Source organism: Amblyomma mixtum, chromosome 6, assembly GCF_055824585.1.
Source record: "Amblyomma mixtum isolate Tamu chromosome 6, ASM5582458v1, whole genome shotgun sequence".
NCBI classification, from domain to species: domain Eukaryota; kingdom Metazoa; phylum Arthropoda; class Arachnida; order Ixodida; family Ixodidae; genus Amblyomma; species Amblyomma mixtum.
Window position 1 is genome coordinate 65,765,564 of NC_143017.1, and position 17,613 is coordinate 65,783,176.

The window sequence follows — 17,613 nt, forward strand, 5'->3', positions numbered from 1 at the left end:
GAACTTCTCTGTTCTTGATCGCATCGCGGTTCTTGCCACCCCGTGTTTCTCTTACGTGCCCGTTTAGAAGGCCTTAAAACGGGCTCTTAACGCCCTGACCAAAGTGCTCGTCCGTGTTGGCCGAAAAAGCGCGGTGAATGGCTTTGGCGGTTCGACGTGTTTGCCTTGTGTCCGGGCTGCGCAACACGTCGCCATCGCCACGAGGTCGTGGCACTCTGAAAACATCGCGCACGTAAGACTGACCGTAGCTGGAGGTAAGAAGAAAGGTGGTCGCGAGGTCTGCGTGTTCCACTGGTTGTAAAATGATAATCCTTTGAGACGGTTTCTTTTTTGCCATTTTTCTTTTACGCATTGCACTCGCGAGGCATTTTCTTGTCATCTAAATATATCTCGTCTCGACGCCGACGTGCAGACTAAAATGTTTCTCTTGCTGTCCAGAAAAGGGGCGACGGCTCCTTATTGTGGCTAGCTGCGTATATGTATTCGTGCACGAGACGCATTACTGAGCAGTCGATTGAATGGTTTGAACTTTCTCTGTTGTTGCGATCCCCCATAGCTGCTTAATAGCATTGCGCTTTCGGGGTGCTAATATGGGGCCTCAGTTGCGGTGAAGCTCCAAGGAATCCTAACTTGGTTCATTGTTTAGGTTATGATACATTAATGAGTGATTGAAGTTCTATAACGAAAACAATGCATCGGGTTAGGATTCTCTAGAGCTGCAATTACACAAGCGATAGTCTCAGTAGGAAAGCTTTCCAAATATTGAACCAACAAGGCACCACTTCAGAACAACATATTACTCACCACGAACCAAATCACCGACTGCACAGCTAGCGGGTTCACTAACTGAGCGGCGGTCGACGCAGTGGGAAACGATCCGCTGACGAAGGACTAAATAAAGAAGCACCTCGGGGGCATTAGGAAGCGTTTCTCTACCTCAAGCAAAACTAAGCAGGGAGCCGTCGGTCCGCTGAAATCTTCTATAGACGAAGACCTTCATAAAACTTCTTATTGTGAATAAAATTTACCTAAGCACTATACCACACATCAATGGGCTGTCAGAATATAACAGCAGTCCTACACATACAGAATCCTACACCAAAAAAAAAAACAGGAGACCATACTCTTCAGCAAAGACCTGGACAACAACGTCCGGCTGGCCGACCGCGCATGTGCTGCAGCCGTGGCCGCTGGGGCTTGGGACTAAGGGACCCGCCCGCTGGACTCGACGTCGAATACTTAACAGCAAATAAAGTTTTTCACTCACTCACTAACCACCTAGATATTCATGTTTGCTTACATGTTTTTTTCTACGTTAAACTTAGGGTGGTACTTTCTAAACTGATCAGAAGCTGAGGTATTTATTCCGCATCTTCGTAAGAAAATTGTTCAGTTATATGGTATGTCGAAAACTGAAGAAAGCATTGAAAATTGTAAGTCAATATAAATTTGACGTACCTTTGTCATCAGTCGACTAATGCAAGACTCTTCTAAAAACTTATACTGTTGTACAAATACCCTGGTGTTTAGCTCACTCAGAACTAACGTTAAAATATTCATAATTAAGTAATATTGTCAAAAACAAGTAATAAGGGTGTGCGAATAAGCTAACCTCGAGCTCCTGCTGGGGTGGCGGGGGTACGAATTTATTGGGGGGGGGGGGGGGGGTTCCTAATTCGGGTGTTGATTGATGCAGCGCCACTGCGGTACTCTTTTAAGCACCACCATTGGTACGCAGCTTGAGTCGGTCGATTTTCTCGTCTTCGGTACACGCATGCCGTTAGGGAAACAGCGGGGGCGTGCACTGTGACAGCCGGTCCTCGTGTTAAGGTCGTGTGGTATTTTGTCTCTATAATGGGTTGTTCTTTCGGCCGATTATTTTGTGTGAAAAACGTTGCTTAATAATATTTTACTTGGTAACATAAGACAACCAAGTGTAGCTCACCGAAATGAGACCCATACCGCACGTTAGTCCATTCATTCAAAAACTGGTCGGTTTCAGATCTACACCATGCTGAATTTGTTCTTATGTCTAAGGTAGTTCAAGAGCATTCGGCGGTGATGTTGTATTCGAGAATTTTTTTTTTATTTATTATTTTCATTTTTATTTTTTTATTTTTTTTTTTTAGGTCTGAAATTTCGCCCGAACGCAAAAGGGAAACTTCAAGAGTTATCAGAATATTGTAAGAATTAAAAGGTGAAAGAGGGAAACTTATTTTCGGCTAAAGAAAAAGATCTTGACCAGGGCAAAGGGACAACCCGGAACAAGCGGGAGGAAAGAAATGGAGATAACGATGCAATGGAGGCCAATGCGGAAAACCTTTTCTTATAGAAGCCTTCGTCCATTAAAAGCGTTTCAATAATATAAAAAAAGATATTGGAATAAAGCCTCTAAAGTGATCAGCACTGAGCGCCACCGTGCCGTCACCTTGGAGATAGCGCGTTTGCACTGCCGTTGCTTCCTGCTGCCTTTAATGTACAACATCGATGGCACTGCTGACGTTTAAGTTCACTGCCGAAAAAATTAAAAGGAACTGGTTCCATCTCGTACCTTTCTTCGCGCCTCGTTTCATTCATTTATTTGTATTATTTTGTTTTTGTTTTTTCATCACATGCGTTAGCAGTCATAGAGCAAGGAATAGAAAAAAAAAATAAAGGGTACTTCACATCTGCAAGTGGCCGCTACTCGCAGAGGACACTGTCGCCAAAATATGTTTCGCAGAATATATTAGAGTAACGAGAATCTTTGAGTACTTCATAACTGCGGCACATCTTTCATTTCATCTCGCTTCGATCATCGCCACAAAACAGGCATACCGCAGTGTAACAAAAATGCTCACAGTGTGTTTTCACGGAACCAGTAAGTATTGCCATACGCTAACCTGCTGCTGAGTTAAGCGTAAAAGACGCTGGCAAAAAATAACTTTGCTTTAACAAGACATCCGTGTGGACTCAAAGCAAGCATGGGCGGATGATCATAGGGCTGAAATTACAGAAGATCTTGGGAAAGACACGCTGGGGACGCATAAAACTGCGGACACTATTTTGACAATGTCACTGCCAAAGTTCAGAGAGATACAGTCATTTGGCTTATACTTCCTTTAATACGCTTCCTGTCTTGTATCCAAGCAGCACAGATAATCTGTACAAAAATTCGCTGTGGCTTAGCTTGGTTAAGCCCGGTAATTGCGAAAGCAATACCCGTACCTACGCCATGGTACAGCTGGTAGTGTAGCTGGTGGTGGTGCTTGTGGTTAGACTTGTGGTGATGGATACATAAATACATACATACATACATACATACATACATACATACATATTTATTTTGTCATATTTACACATGGAAGTATGTGTGCCGGTTATACAATCCAATCCAATCCAATCCAATGCAATTCAATCCAATCGAATCCAATACAATGTAATCTAATCTAAACTAATGTAATCTAATCAAATCTAATGTAATCTAATCCAATCCAGTCCAATCCAATGTAATCTAATCCAATCTAATGCAATCAAGGTCAAATGAAGGTCAATGGTGGTCACCGCCGCGGCACGGCAAAGGCGTGAAAGTGCAAGTAGTATTGCTTTCGCAATAATAATGCAAATGGATGGTTTGACTCTGGTCCTTTGGTAGAACCGGTCTTCGTCAATATATTCCCAATATTGGGCGAATTAACTTTGAAGCTTGGGCAGTTGCTCACTACCTTCCAAATGCTTTACAGTGGGATTGTTTAGGCCGTTCATGAATAGCAGCTACACTTATTCACAACGTTCTCGATTAATATACAGCGCGAACATACCTCCTAACGTCACTCGTAACGACAACCATCGTGCTGAATTCAAGAGTTTGGTTTCAACGCACATTCTCTGCTCAGGCCGATGCTTGTTGATTGGCAATGTACTGGACACGACGCTTTGTGACAGCGCACGACCCCTTACATTGTCAACCATTTTGGTTGACGAAACAAGCGAGGAGTCAGGTGTTAAGACTGGTACAGACAGCGGGTACCAGTACCGATCAGAAACTACTTCAGCTTCACGCAACAGGAGAACGTGGTACTACCTCAGCTTCACGCAACTACTTCAGCTTCACGCAACAGGAGAACGTGGTACTACCTCGGGCCGCACAACGTGCGCAGTAGAGTGCAGAAGATTGGTTTTATTGGGGTTTAACGTCCCAGAGCATAAAAAAAGAAGAAAAACTTGAGGGAAGCTCAGGGAGAATTATTTCCGGATTCATTACATGAAAGAGAAAGACCCGACAAAACTGGAAAAAAAGAAATAAAGTTAAAAATATAGAACAGCAGGAAAATCACAGCATAGAATGGTGTTCTCACTGCATGCAAGGGCTTGAAAACTCACCCGTTAATACATGGGATATCCGTCCAAAAGAGCGAATTGTTCGGAGGAAAGTCGTGCGAATCCTGCGGTAGCGACCGCCCGCATCTCAGAGAGGGCGCACCTGCAACTAATAAATGTTATTCAAAAGAGAGCTCTCGCCTTTCAAGAGACGCGCTCTTTGTGCAGCGTGAAGCAATTTCCTTAGTAGCGTGTTCAATAGCGCCTTAGTAACGCCTCCATCCGTTTGTGTACCTGTGCGTACTCCTAAGCTATATTCCATTAAAGTCCACGAACAAACAAGAAAAACGCTTCTTGAAAACATAAATCAGGCTTACAGCTGCTCGAGCTTTTGTTTATGCTGGCGCACGCCACGTTCTATATTAAAAGCAAAATTATAACAAGCCATTCCCTTCGTATGCCCGACCACGAGCATGAGTGCGCGTGTGAGCAGTTGCTACTTTAAGTTAATAATTCCTTGCAAGCATTCTGGATACTTTGATACTTCCCTGCTTTCTCTCAAACCCTCCTTTTTGCTCGCCAGTGTGGATCCCAACAGCTTGCTAAGCGGATGCACTAAAGTATGCCCTGGCTGCGAGATATTACGCCATTTTGTTTGGCACCATCCAGATTTCGTTCTTCGCACTAACCGAATTTTAATAAACTAGAGACTTATAGACTTACATAAAACTATGAATATAGTGATTGTTTCAAACGGCGCCTAGAATATCGTATCTTTAACTAGCCGCCGACAAAAGTTTGAGGAGTCGTGGCTATAATGCGCTATTCTTAGGAATTTGCAGCAGCTATTGCACCCCTTTAAGAGTGCACAGCTGCAAGGGTGTTACACCTCTGTGTGGTGCAATAGGTGCTGTTAGACTTCAGAATCCACCTTGCAGTTCTTCATCAAGCACGTAACTAATATGACGTGAGCTATTACAGCTTTTCATTAAAGAATAACTGTCGGAGTGATGCGTGCCGTTATGGTTTCGATTTCCGCCATCGCAGTATGTGAATAAACTGAATGATTTCAGCTCAACTGCCATACACTTCTGACTCCAAATTGAAGCCTGCCTAAACAGAGCACGTAAACGGGGTGGACGCATTAAAGCAAGTTTATGGCGTGCGACCGTGGTTTGCGTCTATGCCGAACTCTATCACTTTAGCAGCATTGCGCAACTCATTTCAGTGACGCATCAGTCTGCCTGTATTCACCTGCATTACGTGGCACGTGATGGTATCGCGATGCTTTGCGAGCGGGGTAGCTGAACGTTACCGCCTTGGTGGAGCTTTTTTTCTCCTTTTTCGAATGCATTCTAAAGAGCAGGACGTCAACATCATGGGGTCATCAGAACTGAGGCCACACACAAGACAGTTGCAGATACGTTATGGAATACATATCTGGGTATCATGATTAAAACCATGATATCGTAATTCTATAGTAAGATACAACACACGCAACAAGCGGCATATGCCACTCAAAGGGTGCTCTCTAGCCAATGGCGTCGATCGGTTTTCGTGAGGTCGCAGTTAATCTAATTAAGCTGCGGTTATTCCCCTTTCTTCTGCCACCCCCTACGATTTCACGCTAGTATGCCCAAGAGAATCGGTCAAGGGGATAGGGGGAAATTTGGTCGACTCCATTGGTTGGAGGGGTTCTTCTGAAGGGCGTTTGCCGTTTTGTCCTTGAGTCGTATCCGACTACAGTGCATACTGAGACAGGCTGTCGGCAGCTTTTTCTGAATACTGTTCCGCTTTCCCCTGAGATTGCATGCAGCGCATATAGGACCAGGCTTTCTTAAAGCACTCGGTGCTTGTGCAATTTTACAAGAATCAAGAGCTGTGCAGCTGCAAAGCAGTAGGCAGAAGGGAGAAACTGGACCTATCACAACCCACTGTATTGGGTGGCAGCCATATTTTGCACCGTTTTTGAGCATCTGGCAGCAACCGCCCGTGTCTTGACCAATCCCCCAGTGGGTACGCGCCATTTATCTCTTGAGGAAAATAACAACAACAACTGTTCGAGTTAAACCCACCGCTGCGGCTTAGCGGCAATGGCCTGTCTAGACCAAGGACACGGCATCAATTTTAGCTTCGGCGACTATATTTCAATAGAAACGAAATGCAAAAACACCCGTTTGCCGTGCAATGTCAGAGAAGGTTAAACAAACCATGTTGTCGATATAACTCAGGAGCCCTTCACAGCGACGTCTGTCGTAGCTCATGCGCGGCTTTGGAACGTAAAAACCCAGGTAAACCATACCGAACCGTACCGTACCACACCATACCATACCATATCATACCATACCGTACCATATCAAACCATACCATGCCGTACCGTATCATACCATACCATACCATACCAACCAGCTTGAATGAAAAGAAGTATAAAAGTAAAGCAGGAGCCAGACCGTTCTTTTATGCGCCTGTCAGAGCAAGCGACCTCGAGAACAAACGGGAAACCAAGAGGAAGAGCAGAAAGGCTGACATCCCTTATTTCCATGGCACGAATGGCGAAAAGGCTCTGTGACATTCGCTAGAGCCAATGCCTTCAGTAAGCTGCATTCTCGATCCAACAAAGCTCTTGACGTTCAGTGCCACCGCTTTTGTCGAACCACACTTTGTCTTTACGTAAAGTACTGACGATAACTGCGTATTTGACGTTATAGGTTCGTTTCTTAGCAGCATCTTTGGTCGTGTTTCAGACTCGAAAAACTCGCTCTTTGACTGTAGTTCTTCAAGCTTCTGAAAAAAGGCAAATGAAGAAACACTCGCTTACAATACATTATAGCTTAAGCGAATTCAGCTGAGAGATGGCCCCGCGCTTTTTTATCATCTTTTCCAAATTGAAGGCACTACGCTAGAATTAAATACTTGAACGGTAGCGTATTTGGTACCCCGTTTTCACTGTCCAATATTCTGTGTCCACTGCCGTCTCCTTTTCGGCCTACTTTCTAATGCGCGCCGCCCTCTTCATGGAAATGCTCTGCATAGTATTCTGTGCAATTTATAATCAATAATGAACTGTGCCCTTCAGAATAACGATATGATATTTGCCCAGCGAGGTCGCAGTATTCGTGTTAGACACCCGATGATTTTATAGTTCCTGCTATTGCGAGTTCGATTCGCGCTTATAAAGTGCTGAATAGTTCCGGGGCAACGAAAGGATAGGTGCTCAGACGAGAAGTTACAAAAAATATTATGCGTTCTTTGATCCAAGGTATAAAATGTTAATATAACATTTTCAATCCCCATCCGCGGCAATTTGCAACGTAAGCTGATACACTGGTCACATTTTACAACAAAACTTCTGACACTAATTTATTTTTATGAACTTTGACTGCGAACTAACTTGTTAGCTATAATATTCGCGTTGATTTATCCACCAGTTCATACCAACCCACCCCAGTGGTTCTCTTCCGACTACAAGGCGCATTTCTTTGGGACTATGCAAATGAAGTGCGAAAACCATTAGAATAAGCACAATGCGAATGAAACAAAGGAAAAAAGAGGCTTCAAGAAGAATGCCCCAACCGCCAAGAAAAGGAGTACGTAATAGCATACGAAATAAGCTCATTTTGTCAAAAACAAAACAACAACTATTGCACGAAGCGAACCTTTCTGCTAAGAAAAAACAAATAAATGCGCAGTTTTACGCGCGGAGTTTCCGACGGAGCGGAATACTTTTGTTTATTTAGAACAATGATGTAATTCCTTTTGCAGTCGTGATATGAGTCATAATGCCTAGCAGAATTACCTTTCTAGCTGCTGAATCGTCCTTTATAAGTCGTTTTGGAATCTTAGAATTCCACATATGTTTGTCACTTCTAGCCTAGCAAAGTGAAGCCTGCACAAAAGTGCTGGTGTCGAATATGGCAGAGCTTAGGCCTCGAACAAGAGAGAACGCACCCTCTATTCTAAAACATCAGCGTGGATTTTTCGGCGATGACAGCGAGCGTCTAGGTCGGTGGCGTTTGAAGGTTTTTCGGGAGTAGCGCATATGATTCAGCATCATTTCCGAAACTTTGACGCCGTCTTCCGTATGGTAGGCGAAACCCTTAAAATAAAAACAATATACTGCAAAGCGATGCGTTAGCTTCTGTTATCCGAACTGCCAACGGGCAAAATGCGTTTCGTCTGATAATACTTGAGCGAGAATAGAAGACAGAGGAAAACATTTGTTGTTTCTCGCAGTTTGATTTTATGCATGGCGCGCGACGATCAAGTTTGCGACGAACGGCATTGGCGTGTACGCGCGATGACAAAGCTGCATACCCTAGTAAAAGCTCCAACTTCCCCAAAACGCCGTAAGCGTAAGGTTCAATCGCCTGTCTTACATGAGTTGTCACACATCCATCTAAGCAGAGAAATCGCTGATTTTCTGGTCAGAGCAAGAACACGCATGACTGGAAGATCCCGTTAGCCTACCCACTTTTCTGAAGGAACTACACACATGTCTCTGCTTGTAGACCCTTAGGGAAAAGAGCCAGTGGTCTGCGAAAACTAACAAAGCTTGAGATGGTTCTGACGTTTATAACAAACGTGAAAGGTGCTTCACAAACATTTACAAACTTATAGAAAAAGGCTCCGACGCATTCTCAGGCCGGCAACAAGGACTACGAGCTACCACTGAAGACTGACCCGGCGTCTGCTTGTAGCGTGCCGTACTCTACCAACTCATCGTTGCCGCGCCTGGCTTCCAAACTGCTTCTGCGGTGGCTGCTGAAGCATGTGTTCTTTTGAAAACTTCCGAAGCCACTTAGCGTTAGAGGGGAAAATACCACCCTCTAGGTCGCGTGGATGGAAGTTAGTTTTACCCTCGAGGCTTTTTAGAAGCCGTGCGCAGTGAGAAAGAAAGTGACCCTCCCTGTCTAAAGCCTCATAAGCGCTAGGAGTTCAACAAGAGTTTATTGGCGTGGCTCAGCGACTCCTCTGAAAGCGTGACAGGCGGCTAGGAAACTGCAAAAAAGTGTTCTACGCTCATTAAAGTTATCCACGACATTGTTAACTCCAAGTCTTCGCAGGGAGCTTCTCTTTAATAAGGCAAGTGGGTAGTAAAGGGAGGGGCAAAGGCGGGGCACTTGGACAGTACTTCTCTTTTTATTTATTATTTTGTGCGTCTGTCTGTGTACCCTTTCAGAGATACTTGTGTCAGGTCTTTGTTGTTTCTAAGGCGCCACCCTGCCACAGAATATGTTTGCGGGACAATCATGACATCTTTTGCGTATTTCAAAAAGCCCTTTACATTTAAGACGTGCAGAATGTTTAGAAACTCGCAGTATTGACAGGCATAAAAATTAAATGACCAAGCTTCAGATGATGCGGGCTATCATACTTTTTGTGTTTAATTGACAACTTTAGCTCAGCAAGGTAAAGTTTGAACATGGCGCTTTACAAGCTCAGATGTGTCGGTGCAAGTATTAATCACGTTAATTTTTCGTCAGTCAGCATTCCGGTCAAAAGATATTCTCAATTACTTGCAAGCTCTTGCCCCGAACTAGGGCTTAACGCGAAGCAACAAACTCAGTCGAAAAGACAGATTGGGGGACAACTGCTTTTTTTTGTACCCAATCCTGAACCTTCATAATAGTTCGGCGATTGCTGGTGACTTATTTTTAATGAGCGCCTCTTAGTAAGCAAGCGAGATCTGAAGCAGGTGCGGCCACCCATTAAACTCAGCTTGCACTGCAAAAACCACAAATGTCATTCAGTATTAGAAGAAAGTGAAGCCATCTTCCGTCATAAGAACAGAACAGTCAGGGAAATAGTAAAGACGTTTTGCATTCGTAAGTCCGGCGGCACATGCGTCAACACTTCCTATATCTGAATACAATAGAGGGAAATTCTAATATTAGATAGTCTCGTGTGAGCTTGCCATTGTTTCTTTTTCCTGTATTCGTGTTTGCGCATATTTCCTTTTTCGCGTTATTGAACCTTCAGTTGAAAGATAGCGCCTTTATTGTCCTCTTCTCCATTGTCTTCATTCTTTAGCGCTATGGTGTATAGTTCAACCCAACTAGCTCAACTTCCTGGTATTTTTACCAATGTAACCAATATATAAAACTGTATTATTGCGCATCAGAGCGCAGGTATCAATGTGTGACGTGCTCGAAGTGATGCGGCAGCAACTAAGTCGCATCCCTTTCTAGGCCACCTTCCCGGAAAAATCTACAACAACTGATTCCCGACAGATCCTTTTCGATGATCCGATATATAAGCTCAGTTTTCGATGGGTGTTGCAATTAAACTGCAATTAATGGATAGACCTTAACATGATGGCAGAAAATAACATATGTATAGGAGAAATCTCACGCAATCAGTTATTGTCCGTAACGTTGTCCGTAACGTAACGTGAATCTATTGTGGTACCATTGTAAATAGGTGTGATGTATTGTACAGTATGTCGTTTTCTTATTTTTATGTATGTTCATTTTCTTTTGTTGCGTGCGCGCTGAGCGTTATACTGTTTCTTTTTTCCTTTCGTTTTGAGGGTATATACCTTGTACTCAAGCCTGATTTACGCGAACAAACTGCTGTCGTTGTATACCTGAGGTACTGGGTGCTACTTCAAGCTCTCTCAGGCAGCTTTTTGTCCAGTGTCCCCTCTTCTCACTGTAATGCGAGCTACAGAAATAAACTTGCAATTTCAATCTGCAGCCCTCCACTATGGGGTGCCTTCTAGCCCACTATGGGGCTCTGAAACGTGAAAACGTCACATTTTTTTTTTTTGTTGCGCCTGAAGAGCTCGCTTTGCCTACTAAACCGCAAATATGAGGCAAAGCGAACTTAAGGCATTTATCTCGTTTAGCCGCGTGCAGTTGAAAACCGCTTGCAATTTTTTTGCCTCGTCTCGTTACTCTCCTTGTGGAAAGCAGTTCTGTAGGTAGCTTGACTCGTAAATCATGATAATTGTTATTTGTATGTGAGATAGCGTAGGGATTAGTACTAAGACAAATTTATATTACCTACAACTCAACCGCGTTGCAGATAACAATTATTACAAAAATAGTTGAACTACAGGTTGGCTAAATGTCACTCACGCAGATGACAGGCAGTCAGGTATACAGAAAGAAAAGCTATGCGCGCATGAAAGTAACGAACAAGAATAAAATACAGAATTTAACAATTTCTGTGGAAAATAACTGTGAAAAAGCCATTTCTAGGAAGAATGAACAGCGAAACGATTTAAGAGCCGTTTGGCTTCTCACCTATTTACTTTGTCGCTACTCCTTTAGTTGCAAGCGCAGTGTGGAGGCAGGTTCTACATTGGCCTGTTTCGACCACCTACGACACTTGAACCTGTCGTGCAAATGCCAGCCCGACGAGTGTCAAAAGCCGCCAAACTCTAACGTCCACGCTGGCTGCTTTCAATCATCCGTCGAAACAGCGTCAGACACGCTGAATGGGGTCAACTGCTCTCGACCAGCCGGATAACATATTATCCCGTCACCTTTGACGCATAACGCGCCGAGTCGGCCGCTCTCTGAACGAGCCACAAAGAGGCCGCTCGGTCGCAACCGATAACCGCGACCGTTTCTTTACGGCAGTGGTACAAAAGGTGTTGCCTTTACGTCTGTTTCACCCGCCGTCGTCGTCGCCGACGTGGCCCGCTTTCTTTAAAAAGGCGTCCGAACAAACAAACGCCGGAACTCGGTTCCTTCCGCTGCGCCGTATCCCAGCGGCTGCTCCTATCAATGGCGAGATCCTTGTCGCACTCCGCCTGGGGACCGCGTGGCGTCCCACGAAGGGCGTAGGTGCCCGCTCACGTCCCGGAGAGTTTTCCACCACCACCGCGGCCGCCTGCGCCGGACAAAGGCGAAGCAACAATTTCCACAACCGAAACGGGAAGGACGGGAGAGGAGTTTCGCCGCGCATGGGGACGAGGAAGGCTGGGGAAGGGCGAGAGAGGGGAGTAATGGGGACAGAGGGAGAAGCGAGGGGGAGGCGAGCGGGAAGGGGGGACCTTTCGCACGGGCCCCCGATTGGTGCGCGCCGGAGCCCGGGCCGGTTTCGAACCTCGTGTTAGCGCGCCCGTTCTAAGAATCGATTGGTCGCTCGGGCAGGAGGCGCTGGTGGCGCTGGCGCACGTCACGTGTGACGTCTCCGGGGGGTCCCGTATGTTAGAAAAGGGGAGCGCGTGGGGATAAAAGCCCAAGTGGACCAATGGGACAGGGCCGCCAGTGATAAAGGCACATCGTGTTCCCAAACAGTTTTTTGAGGCTATCCGGGGACTGTGTGTACGGCACCCAGAGCACCGCGCGCTCCTAGGCCGGTTCCCGCACACGAGGCGCAACTAGCACACGGCACAGCGGAAGCAGCACCTCTTCCCGGGACCGGTGAGTGCGTGGCTGCGGTCGCAAAAAGTTTTTCCTCGAGAGTGAAAGAGTCGGCGGCAAAGTTTTGCGCGAGCGCTTGTTTTCTTTCTTGCGTTCACCGGAGCACTCGAATGGGTCGTTTCGAGCGTGCTGTCGACCTCGGTGAGCCGTTTGAATTCGCTGCACTTTGTATATGTTTTATACTTGCTCTCAGTACAATGACAAGTTGTATACTACATTCAAGAACTGCACGACCACGGTGGAGCGTTTACTGAAATGGGCCAATATTTCGGTAGTCTGCACTGCTGTCATTACAAAACGATAGTTGCTGTTGTTTTCGGTACACTGCGCCGAATTTGACATCTGTATCTGTGTGAAAATCGACTTCCGTACCGCTAATTGACCGAGACATTTTTTCTTCAATCATAACGACGACAAATGTCAGCTCCCTGTCTTTGTTGAAAGAAGCTGAGGCCAAGAGCGTTACAAACTTCGCCTTGAGGCAGCGCTATTCACCAAGACATCTAGTTTATATACCTAAAATATAAACAGCATGTGTTGCGTTGCTTAAAAGACGGACGAAACAAAATATCGGCAAGCGTGAGAGTTTTTCCTTTGATATTTTCTATGTAAAACCAGCTTTGAGGTTTGGTCTATGAGGTTTACCGCCCCAAAGTGACTGAGGCTACTAGAGACGATGCAGCGGAGAGCTCCGGATAATTTTGACCACCTGACATTCCTTAACGTGCACGGCGGATACTTCAATTTAGTATTAAAAGAACTACGTACAACCAAGCACTCGTAAACCATTTGACAAGTTTGGCTCTGTGCATGAAAGCGGATTAGTTGATGAAAACCTGCATCACAACATCGCCAATTTCGATGGAGGCGAAATTCTATAGGCCCTCGTACTGTGCGATGTCAGTGCACGTTAGAGAACCCCAGGTGGCCGAAGCTTCCGGAGCCCTTCACTACAGCGTCCCTCATAGCCAGAATTGCTTTGAGACGTTAAACCCCCAAAAACCCACAACTCAAACCAGAACATCGTCAGCCAAAGTAACGTTAAATATTCAAGGCAGTGCATAACTTAACCGGTCAAATACTTTTCTTAAGAAGCAGGCATAGAATTAAACAGTGTACCTTTGGACGCCGACGCCAAAAAAATACTTTAGACAACCCCAAACCCACTGGCACCGTGCTTCTGTTCGCTGTTTTGACACGCATGCGCGGCTCATTAAGCTGCGGTTTTTTTTTACTTTAGGCAGCATTAATTACAGCAGTTCCTATTACCTGTCAAAGCTTCACTTTGGTGACACCCTAAACTATCAAGCGTGATCAACGGGTGCGCCGCTGTAATTCAATGCTTTCACTATCACTAACAATGAAACAAAATATGTCGGCACAGCGGAAATGAGAGAACTGTCTCATATCAAGTTGAGGAATGTAGAGCGAGACGAAACCGAGTGGGTACGTAAAGGTGGACCAGGTGAAAAGCCGCGCAATACATTTCCGTTCACTGGCGGCTGATCAATCATTTCACCGGCTTTGTCCACTTCGTGATCTCACCTTGTCGTCATCAGCACTGCTGCTAAACATTACTTGCGGCAACACCCTGATTGAGGGAAAATGTCATGAAGGCACTGCTTTTCAAAATGACAATATCTCGTACAACCCTCTTTTTCACGGCGGTATTTTCAGCGTGTTACATGAATTCATTTTGAACTGTTTCTCCAAACCGGGAGAGACAATAATTCAGTGGCTAATCCCTTGCACCCTTCGAGTAAGGCAGTAGATTTAATGCGCCTTCTTTGGCTCCCTATAAATCAAACTGAACATGTGTTGGCATGCAAGAAGTCCCCCTTTGACATGTAGAAGGAATGGAAGCTGCTATGTAAAATGTCCCATAAAGATCGTAAAGGCCTGTCCAGTGGCGCTGTTTTGAGTGCCTTGCGTTCCTTCTCAATTTATCATTGTTATCGCATTCGTTTTTATATATTTCGGCACAAATATTGTTCACGGAAAAAAAAAAGAAAAATCGTTTTAGTATTGTACAGTTCCTAAACCCGTACTGTTGAATTTATTAGTTAAAAAACCTTAACTACCTGCCGAACAAATACATATCTAAAGATAACCAATCCATCGAACCATTCATGGTCCAATGCGAACAACTGTCATCCAGTGCTCTGCGTTTAGACAATGGCTTCATCTGCCGTAGAAATGATTTTGCTTAAGAATTTCATTTAAGACTGCTTTTAAAGGAGCCAGAGAATGCGGGATGGTACTTTGAAAAGAGCAAAACCCGCATGATGCGATTGCACGCTATACGGAGCTCAGACTGTCTTACCGAAAGCAATGTTTTACATAATATTTGTTTATACGCCGCCACGCGTACCGGCAACTTAAGGAAAGTACACCAACTGAAAGCACTTTGGGAGAGCATGCAAGCAATCCGGTGAAGAATGCATGGGAGTGTATAGCTAGCCGAGCAGAAAAATCTCCATCGTATAAGAGGTAATACGTTCTTTGTGTCCCACCGAAAAGAGTGCGGATGAAACATACGCGCCTTAAGGAAAACACAAACCTCAGGCCCTCAGCACGCAGCCTATACTGGGTACATAGAAATTTTATCTATGCAAATTGGCTGTCCGTTTTTCGTTCAGAAGAAAAAGGAGTATAAAATGCATTTTTGAAGTGTAAACGATGAAGAAACTTAGCGCCACGCTTCAATTTTGGAAATTCCCGTTATGTGCTTGTTCTTTAAAGATGGGAGGGAGCCTTGATAACAGCAAAATTCTGCAAAGAACAGCTCCTCAGCATCCGTTATCGTGAAGGAAGGCGAGTGAAAGAGGAGGGAATTGAGTTGACAAGAAGACGTAATACAGCCTTTTCGGCAATTTTATTTGAAGTAAGAGGGACTAGGCCAGAGTTGATCACTCAAATAGGATGCGCATAAAGAGATATGAAGCTAAAAAAGTGCGAAAATAAATTAAGGAGAGTGATTTCACAACATCTAAATACTTCATGCAGAGTAGATATGTAAATAACTTCGGAGCACAAAATAGCGAGGCATCGAAACATTTTCCGGTGCGTTGAAATTTTCCCATTTCCCGCCGCCGGGAGTCTACGCGTTCAGCATTGTTGTGCCTCAGCCTGCGACCGACTCGCGACACTACCAGAAGGCAGCGACACTGACGTGTGAACGAAATGGTAATGAGCTCAAAACTTCGTCGCTCTTTCACGCTTCATCGGCACTACTCATTTTTACTCCGTCAGTGGAAGTAAATGCCACCATTATTCGTCTTGATTTGGCAAGTACACAACTTCAGTGGGCTCATCGTTCTCCAAAAGTACATCCCTTATAGGTTTTGTAATTCAGTTTTACTTTCTAAACTGCAGGCTTCCTTCAGCTCAACGAAAAGTTTGCCGAACTACGCTCTTTTTGAGCTGTTTTATATTATTGTCCTTAACAAATACCAATACCATTTTTCTGTAAACGTGCTTCTTTGGTTTTTGAGCTTCTTACCATCCTCTCTTTAGGCCCACGAGTCATCAGAATATACTATCACTCAATCACTCACTCACTCACTCACTCACTCGCTCGCTCACTCACTCACTCACTCACTCACTCACTCACTCACTCACTCACTCACTCACTCACTCACTCACTCACTCACTCACCGACAGATACAAAAAGTGAAAAATAATCGCAAGAAAAATACTAGAGAAGACATTCGAAACCATTCAGAATTTCGCTTGACACAGGATGAGTTGGTAAGAGATCAAGAAACTACCTAATCTCAACAGGGTCGCTTATTCAAGCTCAGGATTGGAGTGCCAGCGTCTGCTTTGTAGCCATTAAACTAATAGACATTCCGATTTTTTTTTATGCCATAGAGTTGGATCATCTGTGCGGAAGCTTGGACAAGGAAAACCTTGCACCACTGCCCTATGAAGGGCTTTCACGGTGCTTTCAGCACTCTCCAGGAATAAAGTTATATTTCGCTCTAGCTTTCAGCCGTCTCCAGTGGCGCAAAACATTACTCGTGGATCGAATTGTGACAACTGCAGCAATGAGCAATCATGCTCCTGTGGTGCTAAAAACATAAACGTATAAACACCGTCCCAAACCTTTGCCTGAAACATATTTTTTTAGCTCCGCAGTCGGCAGTGATTTATGTAGAAGTAGGACAAATGTGAAATGATGACAAAAACAAAACGTTTCATTCTGAAAGGTTCATGAACGGGAGACAGGAATAAATAGGATGTCGAGTGGAGATGACGGCTATGGGAGTGCTTATGTTAGGCTGCACGCGGGACCAACATAATTGTCGAGATGGCGTTTAAGAGCAAAGAAGGAAATGTACCTCCTAGGACTCCTCTAGGAGTGCAAATGTCATATAAAAATTTGAAAAGTACCCTTGTTTAGTTTACAACGGAGGTTTCTAAGATCTAGGAGGACTTACTTGCACATACATCTATGTGAAACATGCGTTCGCGCCTGCGATTTTAAGCGGTAAAAGAAAAGATGCAAATAACTAACCATGTACAATTCCTTGTACACTCCCGCATAAAAATTCAGCTTTTTGAATTTTGAATTCGGTCCCTCAAAGTAGGTGTGTGGAAAAGGCTGCATTTCTGCGCTAGCCAGATTGAGCTCTTCCATTCCGCGGTAATTAGTCTCCTATACGCTCGTCTGTTGCACGCATCACTACGGCGCGTTATTTTCAGCAACGCTTATCTGAAAAGAGTAGTTCAAACTACGGCTATAGAGGTATCAAATTGAAACGAGAATACAACCTGAGCCCAGAGGAGATACCTGAGGCGAGAAAGCACGCAGCGTGAGAAGCCGTGCTTGCAGACGACTCACCAGAGGAACGTCGAAGACCATGCCTCCAAGAGAAAGTGACACTGTTAATACATCTCCCTTTGACGTTGTTTCTTTTCTTTTACCGAACACCCA

General features: G+C 44.7%; 1 protein-coding gene across 2 annotated transcripts in view; it reads left to right on the top strand.

The window, feature by feature from the left end:
* Positions 1 to 12,494: 12,494 nt before the first annotated feature.
* Positions 12,495 to 17,613, top strand: part of LOC149339263 (uncharacterized) — a 170,664-nt gene continuing 165,545 nt past the window's right edge. For both annotated transcript variants that reach the window (XR_016283500.1, XM_089548022.1), the window contains exon 1: positions 12,495 to 12,674. The gene's annotated coding sequence lies outside the window, so the exon portion shown is untranslated. The remainder of the gene's footprint in view (positions 12,675 to 17,613) is intronic.